The sequence below is a fragment of the Marmota monax genome, unplaced genomic scaffold (assembly GCF_021218885.2).
Source record: "Marmota monax isolate L192 unplaced genomic scaffold, Marmota_monax_Labrador192_F-V1.1 WCK01_AAM20220418_F8-fsc00132, whole genome shotgun sequence".
In the NCBI taxonomy this organism is placed as follows: Eukaryota; Metazoa; Chordata; class Mammalia; order Rodentia; family Sciuridae; genus Marmota; species Marmota monax.
This window is the reverse complement of record NW_026695199.1, coordinates 3161367-3174836: the sequence shown is the minus strand read 5'-3', so window position 1 is coordinate 3174836 and position 13470 is coordinate 3161367.

Below are 13470 nucleotides of genomic sequence, written 5' to 3'. Positions count from 1 at the left end.
TTTAGATACATGAACAGTTGCATCTTTGGTGTTCTTATATATACCTGAAGACTGCACATCAAATTACACACCAGTCTTCATTGTTTATCCTATGTAGAGTAGATTTTTTTTTAAAGAAGAAAACATGCACATGATTACATGCATAGTATTCTTAAAAATTTGTGAAGATCTTTTGGGGTGGGGGAAAATTCTCAATCTCAAAAATGAACAATTAAAAGCTTTTCTTAGGTTTTAGTAACTTAAAAAAGAAAACTTCTTAACAGGTATATTGACAAATAATTTGCACAATACAAAATTCCCCCATTATAAAAGAACGGTTCAATCAGTTTTAAAACAGGGAACACACAATATATTTGCATGTGATCCTTAAGCAAGGCCATGCTAATTTTCACCAAGTTGTTCCAATTTTTATTTCAACATGTGTTGCCAAGTCAAGCACTCTTTGAAATTTAATTCTTGGCAGGCAAGTACATTTAATATTTTTCAAAAACATAGCGGGGGCAGGGGTACAGCACTGGGGATATAGCTCAGTTGGTAGAATCCTTGCCTCACATACACAAGGCCCTGGGTTCAATCCCCACCACTTAAAAAAATTGGGGGAAGGATACCTTACTATTACTATTATGTGTCTAATTTGTTTTGGAAACTTTTAAGAAAATATAGATAAATAAATATCTAAATTTGACAGAAATCTACTGAATTTTCATGTTATTTTTATAATGCAGTTGTTATTCTTAGTTTATAAGGAAAGGAAGAAATTATGGTAAGGTAACTTAAAAGCAAAACTGGCATATTTGGTATTAAGGATAATCTTGCATCTTCTGGCTTACATCATATTGGGATAGAAGGTTATCTCTCTGATGATGATTCATCAGCTGTACAGATAATAGGTTAGTATTTATTGAGGTCCTATAGAGCCATGTGTGATTCTAAGTTTTTTACATGAGGCATTTCATTATCTTTAAGAACCCTATGTGATAAATGCTATTGGTTTTTTTTAAATTTTTTATTGTTGGTTGTTCAAAACATTACATAGTTCTTGACATATCATATTTCACACTTTGATTCAAGTGGGTTATGAACTCCCATTTTTACCCCGTATACAGATTGCAGAATCACATCAGTTACACATCCATTGATTTACATGTTGCCATACTCGTGTCTGTTGTATTCTGCTGCCTTTCCTATCCTCTACTGTCCCCCCTCCCCTCCCCTCCCCTCCCCTCTTCTCTCTCTACCCCATCTACTGTCATTCATTTCTCCCCCTTGTATTATTTTTCCCTTTCCCCTCACTTCCTCTTGTATGTAATTTTGTATAACCCTGAGGGTCTCCTTCCATTTCCATGCAATTTCCCTTCTCTCTCCCTTTCCCTCCCACCTCTCATCCCTGTTTAATGTTAATCTTCTTCTCATGCTCTTTTGTAGTGCATAGATGAGGAAATTGAGGTACAGTGAGACTATCCATCTTCACCATGGCCATAAAAATGAGAAGTGGAACACGTGGGAGCCTGGTCCCAGACTCCACTATAATATTTCCTTCTGATTTTCCCTCTTACTGTCCACCAAGAAAAGTGGCAAAGGCTGGGATCCTTGGTAGAACTTTCCTTCTTGAGTAGAAGGGGACAATAGAAAGCTTATCACAGGCATCTGATAAATCACACTATCATAACAAGTCTTTTCCATGTAAATATTTTCCATGTAAATTCTAAACTTTTATATATTTGAATTTGAGATCTTGATTTACAAATGTAAATACATTTTTAAAAAGATAAACACATATAAATATGAGTTATAAATAACTTTTTGAAAAATAGCCCAAAGTTTAAAAAAAATGAAACCATTTCAGGACACTAAAGACAGAAATTACAAAGACAGCTGTGCCCAACACAGTGATTCCAGGTGGTTTAACCTGAGGGTCTCTCTGAGATTGCTCTGTCCCACACATGATGTGACTTATGCCCCTCACAATTCATTCTCTTCCCAAGTCTCCTTTCTTTACCCTTTTAGTTTAAAACGGTATCCCTCTTTCCATTTCTGATCCCTTATTCTGTTTGCACTAACGACCACCTAACCTAAGTTCAGACTGACACATCTACTCAAATCAAGACTGCAAAGATTTTCCTTTGCCTCTTCTTTATTACATATGCATCTCATTAAGAATACTAGCTCTGTAGGACATGGAGAATTATAGAAAATCTCATCATTGCTTGCTTATCCTACTATTGTACCTCCAACAGCCTCAAAGTAGCAAAACTAATACTACCACCAATATGACTTTAGAAACCATTAGCATTATAGAGCTTTTGTGCTCTTATATTTCGAAGTTGTTCTATACTTACATTATCTGAGACTATGACCACTTTATATCATCTTCCCTCCCTCTTGGCCCTCAAATCTCAAAGATATATGTAACTACACATAAATGGATCTCTTGCCCTTAGGTCAATGTCTCTGTATTCTGCCGCAGTCTGGCTGGGCACAATCAGGAGCCACTTGTCAAAAGAAACTAACTTTATTTTTAGAACCACACACGCCAAACAAAACAGCCTCTCAGGAAAAACCCTCAGAGCCTCAACTGCCACCCCCGGCTTTTCCACAAGCCTCTCTCTCCCACACAAGCTTCTCTCCACCTCCCCCAATCCTCCTGCTCTTGAGGCCGATTGGCTGGGTCACGTGGGCGGAGCCAAAAAAGTCCCCCAACGAGCAGCTCCGTGGTCTGAAAGGGCAGGGAAACAGCCCAGTGAGCATCACCGCAGAGGAGCCAATCAGCTAGATGTTGCTGGGGCCGAGGAGCCAATCAGCTAGATGTTGCTGGGGCCGCTGTGAGCCAATCATCAGCCAGCAGCTGGAAGTTTGCTGGCAGCTGGAAGTTTGCTGGGGCCCCTTTGGCTGTGGCTCTCAACATCTCCCCCTCTCTGTTTAAACAACAAGCATGTGGCTTAGGGACCGTGCCTGTTAGGCAGTCCAATTCAACATATGGTCCTTACCCGTCATCGGATGAACTGACCTCTAGGCGTCAGCCTCCTGTCTTAGGTTGGTACCACTGCAATTGGATCATACCCGTCACTGACTACCGGTCCAGCATACAGCCATACTTGTGGATAGGCCTTTGCACCTGTGGGGGGGTGAGGTTCTTTGCTTCACCTCTGTTGGCCCCCAAATTTTAGACCATCACTAGTAGAGGAGGATGCAAAATGCCATGACATTAAGCCAATTGAGGGCTCCTTTGAAAAATTGTACCACCGGTGACATCATCAGCAAAAATACCCCAACACTACCACAAGTCGCTGCACCAACAGATAGTTCACAATGCATACAGGTGAGCTCACAATGTGTCCAGGCAAGTTCTGCAAGCAGTTCAGTGATGGCTATTGTAGAAGCTGTAGATTGGTTTTATCTTTGACTTCACCAGCACTGGGATGAAGATAGGAATTCTGGCAATAATGGCTAAAGAAAAAATTATGTAACACTACAGAAGGCACTAAAAGAAAACAATTTTCTTAACAATTTACATTATCTTTAACAGAATTATTAAATATAATGAAAAGGAAAGGTGAAAGTAAACAAACAGATCTGTTAACCTTCTTTTTTGTTTACATATTAAAACAATCCTCAACAGTTGTTTACCCAATTTAAATTAAACCATATAAATCACGTGAAAAAAAATATTTGGATCCATTTTATCATGAGCGCTCATCATATATGATATATGGACATACGTACATTCAAACATATAACACAAAACACAAGTGTGCACACATAATATAATACATACAACACATAACATTATAGTAAAGGCCTTATAACTTTTTACAGGTGAAATCTCCATTGCAATGTTTAAAAACTCTATAGTCAAAAAATAGAACTGATCAGCAAAACATTAACCCAGGTCTGTATGAGCTCAAAAAACAAAATAGAACTTCATGATATGGCAAAGGGCAATAATAAAATAGATATTGAAAAAAGCATCCTGGTTCTGTTGCAGATGTAAGAATAGCCAAACTGGAGTTTTGGATATCAGTTGTTATGGATTTGAGCCAAATCATCTTCTTTTTGGTCTGTAGAAATCGCTTTAGTTAATCTTTCTGGAATCCAAATTGGCTGCTGTTCTCCCTGTGGAAACACATAAACAGACCCCCGACTCCAGACAATCACTGGGTCAGGACCTTGGTTAATCTCTCTGGAATCCAAATCGGCTGCTGTTCTCCCTGTGGAAACACACAAACAGACCCCCGACTCCAGACAATTACTGGGTCAGGACCTTTCCATTGTCCTGTTAGAATATCCTTCCAAAGTACCTTGGGCTTATGCACATTTTTTGGACACATATGCCTTTCCGCAGCACTAAGTCCTGATGAATCCAAATTTAAAAAGTTTAGAGTAAAAAGGGTTATTTTAAGTTTATCTTTGGGGAATATATACCCCTTCCCAATTCCTTCTTTTTGCTTTAATAAGTACATTTTAATAGTTTGATGAGCTCTTTCAACTATGCCTTGTCCCTGTGGATTGTATGGGATTCCTGTTATATGAGTAATGCCAAATGTTGAGCAAAATTGTTTAAAAGAGGTAGAAGTATAACCAGGGGCATTATCTGTTTTTAACTGTTTTGGAACACCCACAGTGGCAAAATTTTGTAAGCAATGAGCTATAACATCTTTAGTTTTTTCTCCTGCATGAAGGGAGCCCATCAGAAATCCTGCAGAAGTATCAACTGTAACATGTAAATATTTTAATTTTCCAAATTCTGGCAAGTGTGTGACATCCATCTGCCAAATATGGTTAGGTATCAATCCTCTAGGATTGACTCCAAGATTAACTTGTGGTAAAAAGGTCACACAATTTTGACATTGTTTTATTATTTGTCTAGCTTGTTCCTTAGTTATTTTAAAACGCTTTTGTAAAGTATTAGCATTGACATGGAACTTTTTATGAAAATTTATAGCTTCTTCTAGTGTAGAGAAAATATGTATGTCATGTGTAGTTTTATCTGCTAAATCATTGCCCAAACTAAGGGCTCCAGGCAATCCTGTATGTGCCCTGATATGTCCTATAAAGAATGGATCTTTTCTGTCCCAGATTAGACTTTGTATAGTGGAAAGCAAAGAGAAAACAGTAGAAGAAGGGGAAATCCTACCAGCATCTTCAAGAGATACTATAGCATTAACTACATACTGACTATCAGAAAATAAATTAAATACAGAATCTTTAAACATCACAAAAGCTTGTAAAACTGCATTAAGCTCTACCTTTTGAGCTGATTGTTTGGGTACTAAAAATGTAAAAGTTTGATCAGGGGTAACTACTGCTGCTGTACCATTATTTGACCCATCAGTGAATATATTTGGAGCATTCATGATAGGTGTTTTTCTTGTCATTTTTGGAAAAATTACAGGATGCAATGACCAAAAAGACAATAAAGGATTAGATGGTAAGTGGTTATCAAATGAAACATTAGATTTGCACATGATTATTGCCCAAGTATTTAACTCATTAGCTAACTCATCAATTTGATTCATAGTATATGGAGTAATAATTTTATGGGGAGAAATTCCAAACACTCCCTTTGCTGCTTTTATTCCTTTGAGTATTAATTGTCCTACAGCCTCAGGATACCTAGTAAGAATAGTGTTAGGAGAATAAGATAAATGTATCCATAATAATGGACCTTCTTGCCAAAATACTCCTGTAGGAATATTTTTTGTTGGTAGTACAATAAATAATAAAGGCAAACTTATATCAATTCTATCCAAATGCATATTTTCCATATATGTTTCAATGATTTTTAATGCCTTTCTTGCTTCAGGCGTTAACATTCGGGGTGAATTGGATCTGATGGACCTTTTAGGATATCAAATAAAGGTCCCAACTCTCCTGTTGGTATACCTAAATAAGGCCTTATCCAATTTATGTCTCCTAATAACTTTTGAAAGTCATTAAGTGATTTGAGTTGATCTACTCGTATTTGAATTTTTGGTGGACGGACCATGGTTGAGGATAATAGAACTCCTAAATAATTAATTGGAAAATTTAATTGTACTTTATCTATTGCTATCTCTGGATTATAATTTTTTAATAAGTTTGTAAGTGTGGCATAACATTCTAGTACTGTGTTTTTATCTTTGTGTGCTAATAATACATCATCCATATAGTGAAATATTTGTAGTTCAGGATTTTGATTTCTAAGTGGCTGGATTACTTTGTTAACATAAATTTGACACATAGTTGGGCTGTTAGCCATCCCTTGAGGGAGTACTTTCCATTCATATCTCTGATCAGGACCTTCATGATTCAGTGCAGGGATAGTAAATGCAAAACGTGGACTATCCTCAGGATGAATTGGAATTGAAAAAAAACAATCTTTAATATCTATAACTAAAACATACCAGGTTTTTGGCAAAGCAGACAACTGAGGAATCCCTGATTGAGCAGGTCCCATAATAACCATCTCATTATTAATGGCTCTTAAATCTTGCAATAATCTCCATTTACCAGATTTCTTTTTGATGACAAAAATGGGAGTATTATGGGGAGATACAGAAGGTTGTATATGTCCTTCTGCTAATTGTTGTTTGACCAGGTCATGGGCTGCTTGTATCTTTTCTTTAGTCAGGGGCCACTGAGGAACCCATACTGGTCTATCTGATTTCCAAGTAATTTTTATTGTCTCAGTGGCCCTTTCTGAAAATCCAACCCATGTCCGTCTGTTCCTTGATCTATTTGTATTGGTGCTGCTATACCTTGTTCTTGTTTTTCTAATCTTTTTCCTTTCCTAAAACCTTGTCTAGTCATAATAGTGGGTGCATTTTGGTTGATGTTATTTGTTAATGTCAAACCTAATTGATCTAGGACATCTCATCCCCATAAATTTATAGGAAGATGATCCAATACATATGGCTGTATAGTTCCTTCACATCCTTCAGGATCCTTCCAATCTAATACCATTGCACTTCTATGGGGATTAGTTGCCACTCCTACGCCTCGAAGCATTTGAGTGGCTTGTTGTAATGGCCAATGTTTTGGCCATTCTTGACGAGAGATGATGCTAAGGTCTGCACCTGTATCCAGTAGCCCATTAAATTCATGTCCTTGAATATTTAGTTTTAGCATGGGGCGAGAATCTAAATTTAAAGAAAGCATAGCCCAATCTACACCTGTGGAGCCTAATCCCTTGGAACCTCTTTCTACAGTACGACTGGAAAATTTATCATGTAGGCTGGGTATTATTAGTAACTGTGCTATTCTATCTCCTGGTGAAATTACTGATATACCCTTTGGAGAACTGGCTATAATTTTTATTTCACCTTCATAATCGGGATCAATTACCCCAGGACTTATCATAAGTCCTTTTAGAGTAGAAGAGCTGCGTCCCAATAATAAGCCTACTGTTCCTTTGGGAAGAGGTCCTTTCACCCCTGTGGGAATGATTTGAACTCCCATCTCTGGAGTTAGTACTGCTCTGGCGGAGGCACAGATGTCCAACCCTGCGCTCCCTCTGGTTTGTCTGATGAGGGATCTGATGGACAATGTGTCCTGGGCACTACCCTGATGGGGTTGCTGGGTTCCTCCAGTGCTCCGTATATTTGTGGTTTTGGGCCCCGGAGCATTGGGCCCCCCTGTCCATTTTTTGGCAATGGAGCCCGATGCCTTTCTCCACGATATCGTGGATAAACACCTGGTCCTTGTTCGTTTTTTGATAATGGAGTACCCTCTATGGTGGTTTGAGAACGGCATTCATTAGCCCAATGTCTCCCTCTACGGCATCGTGGGCAAATACCTGGTATTCTACTCCTTTGATACCTAGTTTTGTTAAACCCTCCTCCAATGGGGCAATTCCTTTTAAAATGTCCTGTTTGTTCACAATTGTAGCATGTTCTTGGCCTGGCATCTAAAGCCTGTTTTACTGCAGCTGCCACAATTTGCCCTTGTTCATTAATGTCTCTGGCATCTAAAGCCTGTTTTACTGCAGCTGCCACGACTTGCTCTTGTTCATTAATGTCTCTACATAATTTAATATATGTGTTTAAATCTTCATGTTTCCATGGTCTAATGATATCTCTGCACCAAAGATTCGCTTGCTCATAAGCCAGGTGTTTTAGTAATGGCATTGCTTGTTCTGTATTCCCAAAAACTCTGGTAGCTGTTTGAATAAGCCTATCTACAAATTCAGCATAAGGTTCATTAGCTCCTTGTATTACCTTAGATAATTGACCTTGTAAACCTCCATGTCCTTGTAAAGTCTTCCATGCCTTAATTGCATCTGCAGCAATTTGTGCGTATACGCCAGGATCATATGCAATTTGTTGCTGCTGATCCTCATAAGGTCCCTTTCCTAACAACATATCTAGATTTCTCTGAGGATAACCAGCTGCTGCATTTCGCCTAGCCGTCTCCTTGCAAAATTCCTCATTGGCAACCTTCCATAACAGGTATTGTCCTCCATTTAGCACAGCTTTACACATATTAGCCCAATCTGCTGGCGTCATGTTCAAGTTGTTAATGGATTCGACCATGCTTACAGTGAAGGGTGCTTGAGGACCATAGGTTGTTACAGCCTCTTTTAGCTGCTTCACTGTTTTGAAATTTAAAACTTGGTAAAATCGCTGCCCTCCTGCCTCAAATACAGGGCATGTTAATATTTGAGACCTTGTCTCAGGATCCCAACTATCAACTGCGGGGGTTGGGGGCCTCCCAGCATATGGAGGTGGCGCTGTTGGTTGGACACTTATGCCCTCTGGTGATAGAAAGGTGTTAGTAGCAGTCTCCTGTAGAGGTGGTGCTGTTGGTTGGACACTTACACCCTCTGGTGATAGAAAGGTGTTAGTAGCAGTCTCCTGTTGTAACTTTCCCCCTGATGGCTTTTTTCTGTTTTACACTTTCTTTCTCTGTCTGACTAGCTTGAGAGGCCTTCTCTTTTACTTGAATCTTTTCCTCTGTCTGACTAACTTGAGAGACCTTCTCTTTTACTTGAATCATTATGTCTTCTCCTTCCTCTACCATTGTCTGAACTGAAGGCTTTGGACTAAGCAAACAAGATACGAATGTCCACAATGGCAATGTGCCAACTGCCAGAGTCCCTGGGCTTTTCTTTTCTATTCTTTTTAAATCTTCACCATGATGGTTCCATTGTTCCAACAAACTTCCAGCTGCCAGCAGTATTCATTTGGTTTGTCTGAAGCTTGTTCTCTACTAGATTTCTTTATAAGAGCTCCTGGGGAAAATATTCCTGGAATTTGTGTACATTGATTAAAGAGTTTGTCTATGTCATTTGCACTTGAAAATCTGTTTGTTGAATCAAAAAAAAATCATTGACACCTGCTATTTTTTTCCTTAATTATCTTAATATGTTATTTCATTTTCTTCTGGAATTAGGCATTGCTATTGATAAGTCTTATGACAGTACGATTTTACTTTCTTAATATATCATGAGCTCTTTATTTTCTAGGTGCCCATAGATATTTTTGCCTTCTTTTTTCTTTCTTTAGTTAAGTTATGTAATTTTACTGGAATATTTCCTGGTGCTAATTGTGTTAGGTCAGTACTCTCAGAAACATCATGTTCACTTTCAATAAGGAATTTAAAATCTTTTATTTCTAGAAAATGTTCTGGATGCCTGGATATTCTATTTGTTTTGTTTCCTTAATTTGGCTTTCATCTGCATTTATCCATAGGCTCAAACTTTTTTTTACCTGTCCTCAGTATTTTTCATTTTTCACTGAATACTTTTTTTCTTCATTCTTTTTGGATTTTTAAAGTTTTTAAATTTTCATTTTACTAAGTCATCTCTTATATTTATTTTTTATTATATTTTTTGGTAGTTTGGTCTTCATTTTTGGAATCATTTTTTCTTCTCTTACTTCTAATTATTCCAGAGTCAAAGTGTATCATTTTTGAGCTTTTCTATTTCTAATTCATATTGTTCTTTTATATCTTGTACCATTTTGTTAATTTTTCTTAGCTAGTTTTGAAATAGCACGGTTTTTTTTTACTGTTTTGTGAGCATATTTTTCTTTATACTTTTATGTTGCTCATGTTTATGTAAATTTTCCTAAGGTGCAGTTTAGGATAGCTTATGTAACTTACACAGCTTCCTCTTCTGTTGTTTTTATTATGTGTTTAAATGTGGCTATGTACGTTTTTGGATTCAGTCTAGACTTGTATTTTCTTCTGTTCTCTTTGTTGTTTCTATCTCACTCAATTCTGTTTCCCTTCCAGCAATTTTTCTTCAGTGTGTGTTCCTGTCTTTGAATGAATCATTGGTGGACTATTTCTGAGAATTAACAAGTATACCCTGCTCTGGATTGTTCAGCCCTTCTTGGGGAGAGAGGTTGCGATGACAAATTCCTTGGTGCCCTATTGGTCCCGGCTTTCCTGTGAACATCATTGACCGGTTTAACCTTCTCCTGATCTCTGGCCCTTGAGACCCTGCCTGTTGTCTTCTTGTTATTACTGCAGATATGCTGTTTAAAGTCTGTTGGTGATTTGTTTCCAACTCCTGTGTTTTGGAGCTTATTGAGAATAACTATCCATCAGTTTTGTTTTGAATGGTAACCCTAGATTACTGTCTTGATATGTTCTGTTTCTTTGTAGTGATTTGGAAAGATTTAAAAACTTCACTGCCACTGTTGCCAGCTTCCAAGTGTAGTTTTTCAATGTGTCACAAATACTAATGACCTTTAGTAAAGGTTATTTAATAATAATTTATGGCTCCTATGATTCATATGTATATGTTAATACATGAAAGTAAAAAATCACCTAACCTGAGTGGGCATTCATTCATACTAGTGCTATTCAGGCAAACCTGAGGTCATCTTGAAATAATTTGATGATTTTTGCTTCACAGAAAAAAAGAGTAAATTCTTTTCTTTTTCTAGGGATATAAGAATAGGACTTTAAAAACTATATTTTTCCCTGGTATAAAATAATTTTATTGGAGGGGGGGAAACTTCATTTAAACAGATTGAAAACTCAGATTTCCTTCCAAACAAGCTTGAAGTGTTTTAAAGGCCAGTTTTACTCAGATGAAGGATACATAATGAAAAGGAAAGCATTGGACTTACTGGGGGCAGTTCTCTTTTTAGAGCAGTGTGTATTTTGTAGTCCACAGGAAACCATTAGCTTATTCATGTCATAATAACCATTTCTAGACCACAGAAGATTTACACAAGTAAGATGTGCTATAAAATGATCCAGATTGGAAGGCAAAGAAATGAAAATGTGTAGTTGCTTGAAAAATTTGTATGCTCATAAAAATGGTATAGTAAGGGTGAAATGGGATTTTGTCTGAATTAGATGAGATTAGTGATGGGTTATTAGACATGTTTCATGGAAGAATAGGAGGTGAATAATAACCAGGGCTTAAAATGAATAATTAAATAAAGTAGAAGGTGAAAAATTGTATGACGGTGTCCTTGTCAAGTGAAAATCCCCCTCAGATTCATTCTGTTGGTTAGTGCTGATATATGAAATAGCAATAATCAGTTCGTGATTATCATTTCCTCAGAACATTCATCCTGATGGTAAGAAATAGCCCATGTATACGCTAACATTTAGTATGATAGTTGCAATGTTTCAGTTTCTAGAAAGGAATATGGTCCATAGGTTATGCCTTGACCTATGTGGATAAATAAGCAGATTAATAATATGGATGCACTATGGTCTTGTGTTTCATGATTCAGCTGAAGTTTATGTATTGGCAGAAATATGTGACAAAGGAAAATGCAGCTATTGAATTGAATTTGTAGTGTATAGGAAATAATGATCTGTAGGACTAAACAAATCTCTAGAAGTGAATTGAAATTTTATCATGCTGAAATGTTTGATGGAGTTGATAGATTAGTGAATGAATAAATGGTTTTGATTAAGGAGTGGGATTTTTGAATATTGGTCATTAAAGTTATAGTTGAAGTATAACTATGATTTTTATAACAATTGTCATATTCCATATGATAATTATGATACATAGTGTATTCTGATTTAAGTGTTATTTTTTGTTGCAGATTTTGTGAGGTTCTCTTCAAAATCTGTACTCATTTATGGTGGTTTGGGTGGTCTCTCATCTTAATTCCAGCTGATAAATGTGATCTTCACAGTATTTGCTAAAGTCCTCTTACCTCACTTTTACAGAGCAGGAATCATGATTAAGAACAGGACAGGTATTTTGTCAAGTTGCTATGGTGAAAAGATAGGAGAAAATGTTCCAATGACTGTGAAATTGAAATCTCTTTCTGTCAGCTATTTCCTGATAAACCATATGTGTGTGTGTGTGTATGTGTGTGTGTATGAGATATATATATATATATATATATATATATATATATATCTCACTTCCACAAATAGATTTGTATATTCTGTGGGCATATATACAAACTAGCTTTCTTATTTATAATAATATATTAAATTTAGCTTGTTATTATAATAGCAATAGAAATATTCTTCATTATATTGTAAAGTTTATATTAATTTTGTTTTACTCTGCCAAGTATCTTTGTTAGCACAATCATTACATGAAGAGAGAAATTCTCTCACATACCACCAAGTATTTGTCATCCCAAGTACTTTATAGTCTTAATTCATTTTTCCTCTAAATGAATTAGATTCCTTTGAAGGAAAAAATAGACTTTCTATCTTTTCACATTTATTGCCTTAGAGTTTTATCTATTTGTTTCCTTCTCTTTGAGGTACCTATGTGTCTGGATATAGATGCAATTAATAAGAAAATGACTGTTTTTTGACTTTTCTCCCAAATTGTAAGATGACAATGGGGGTTGAAGAGAAATATGTAGTTGTTATCAGGTACAATTCCTGAATTTTTCATGTGGAATGTGAGAGGTGCTTCTGAACTATTCTAAGACTAATATTAGCAATGACAAACTCAAAAGATAATATTTTCAAGTATTTAACCTAAGAGTCACATTGTTGAACAATATTTTCCTGGATATTTGAATATTCAACTTGAATATTCAAATAGAATATTCCTCAAGATTGATCAGGTTTGGGATGAGACCAGTTACTTCATGGATTCAATGAAGATTTTACAAAGAGATAAAAGGAATATAATACATCCATTTATTTACCCACTCAATTAGCATGTTTTAACTGTTTGTTTTAGGCTTTATTGCAACATCCTGCACATTTTCATTGTGGAGTTATTTACTTATTTTTTTCCAAGAATGGTTTTATTTTTGTTTGTTTGTGTTTTTGTTGGGAGTGTGTAACTGAACTGTCTTGTGCTGATAGTTGTGGTACCTGATTCTAGATCTGTTCACTACTCTCAGATGTAAATAGGGAAGGAAATTACTCCAACTATTGTGGTATCTGGAACTATGATTCATTCAGGTATAGGTTTGCCAAGGGTTGGAAGGTACTTCATATTTCTCAAGTGAGTGACATACAAGAGTAGCAATTATTATGGGAGTTAATATCTTTATGCTTTAGAAAACAATACTGAACGATATGACTAATTGTCTTTAT